The sequence below is a fragment of the Oncorhynchus keta genome, chromosome 17, assembly GCF_023373465.1.
Source record: "Oncorhynchus keta strain PuntledgeMale-10-30-2019 chromosome 17, Oket_V2, whole genome shotgun sequence".
In the NCBI taxonomy this organism is placed as follows: domain Eukaryota; kingdom Metazoa; phylum Chordata; class Actinopteri; order Salmoniformes; family Salmonidae; genus Oncorhynchus; species Oncorhynchus keta.
In genome coordinates this window covers 14,397,585-14,399,732 of record NC_068437.1, presented here as the reverse complement: position 1 = coordinate 14,399,732, position 2,148 = coordinate 14,397,585, and positions in this window count along the sequence as shown.

Here is a 2,148-nt window from a genome sequence, read left to right as displayed (position 1 = left end):
GAACAATTCATAAAATCACCACCGGACAATTTACATTGACCCCCTCCCTTTTGTACACTCACTGTTTGTTACCCTGTACCCCGGCACACTGACTTGGTACCCTCTGTATATAGCCTCGTTATTGTTATTCTTATTGTGTTACTTTTAGTATTACTTTTTATTTTAGTCTACTTGGTAAACATTTTCTCCTTCTTGAACTGCAGTTGGTTAAGGGCTTGTAAGTAAGCATTACATGGTAAAGTCTACACTTGTTGTATTCGGTGCATGTGAAAAATAAAGTTTGATTTGATTTAGATGTTGTGTAATGTGACTAACATGACTTAAATTTACAGCGTGTGCCATCCTTCAGCACAAAATGTCATCCTTGTCACGTTCGTTATAAAGATGAGACCAGGGCACAGCGTGAGTAGAGTTCCACATGTTTTTTAACAAACCGAAACTCAGCAAAACAAAACAAACAAGCACAAACGAAACGTGAAGCTATACGAATAGTAAGAAAGGAAACTAAACATAGAACAAGATCCCACAAACACCAAAGGGAAATGGCTACCTAAATATGATCCCCAATCAGAGACAACGATAAACAGCTGCCTCTGATTGAGAACCATATCAGGCCACCATAGTCATACAAATCACCTAGACCTACAAAAACCCCAGACATACAAAAAACCCTAGACAGTAGAAAAACTAGCCTACCCACCCTAGTCACACCCTGACCTAACCAAAATATAAATAAAACAGATATCTCAGGTCAGGGCGTGACAATCCTTTATAAAGCACACATTAATATAATATTCGACATGTTTAGTTATGTGACATTTGACATTGGTGATTGTCACAGCTGTGCCACTTATGAACCCTTCATAAAGCAAGATGTACGTTGATATATGCTTTGTAACACATTTGTAACACATTTATGTGGCGCTTATGAAGGCGTTTAGTAGGCTTTATGAGGCCTTTATTACCTGAATGTCTTTTAAAGTGGGACCCTATAGTATAGGTCGTGCTTTAATAAGCAATTTTGTGGTCATTCATGTATTAAGGGACAAAACGTGGTGTAGATATTGAGGGGGCTGAACAGTAGACGAGGCTCCGGTGGGGTCCTCCCCTGGAAATTCTTCTGACATTTTAAAGCACAATTTCCTACAATTCTACACAGTTTGACATTACTTATTATGCCTCTCTTGAGGGGTAAATGGAAGACTCTTTCTGAAAACAGTATACGTGGAAGGATAAGTGGAAAAATGTGTAGTTTTATAATGCAATTCTACACGTCGTCATGAGTCTGAGAGAATATTTTGCCGTTTTAAAGCAAAATTCCTGCTACACATTTTGCCATTGTAATTAATTCTAGGTCATATTTCATTGAAATCTAGAAACACTGGACCGTTACTTTAAAGGTTGACTCAGTTATAGGGCTTTAAAACTTCTTCAGGATCAGTGTCCCTTCCATGGGACGGTTGAGCTAACATAGGCTAATGTGATTAGCATGAGGTTGTGAGTAACAAGAATATTTCCCAGGAATAGACATATCTGATATTGGCAGAAAGCTTCAATTCTTGTTAAACCTTATAAGTGATCACTGCATCATTATACAATGCACCATCATGCCAGGTCATTTAACACTTAAAACAATGGACGAATAAGATATTTGGCTACAGAAGTGCTTCATGCATTCTGTATAATCTCATTGAAGTGTGTCAGAGAGAGTTTTAATTGCGCAATTGCATGACATTTCACACTCAGAATGTCTACTGAAATGAGCTTTCCATGGTGCCATCGGTCACACAAAAACTCCCACTCCAATAGTCACTTTCCCTGTGACTGATATGAAACAAATGCATGCTCAGAAATATTAAATTGCTTCTTGGACTAGGATTCAAGGGCAGACCATGAAAACAACCAGTACAGGTAATCGGTTTTAAGCCCCTGGATTCGGAATGGCACACTTGATAAATCAGTTCAACTGGAAATAACTGGGCTTGGGGAGAAACACACTAGTGTTGTGCCAAAGTGACTGGATTTTAAATAGATACATTAAAGGGAATGAATCCAATGGGTCAGGGTCGACTGGCAGTGATTTTGCTGGCTGTTATTGTCAGCAGGAACCCCGCGTAGAGAGCGCGCATGAAGAGCAAGCTTGTTGCT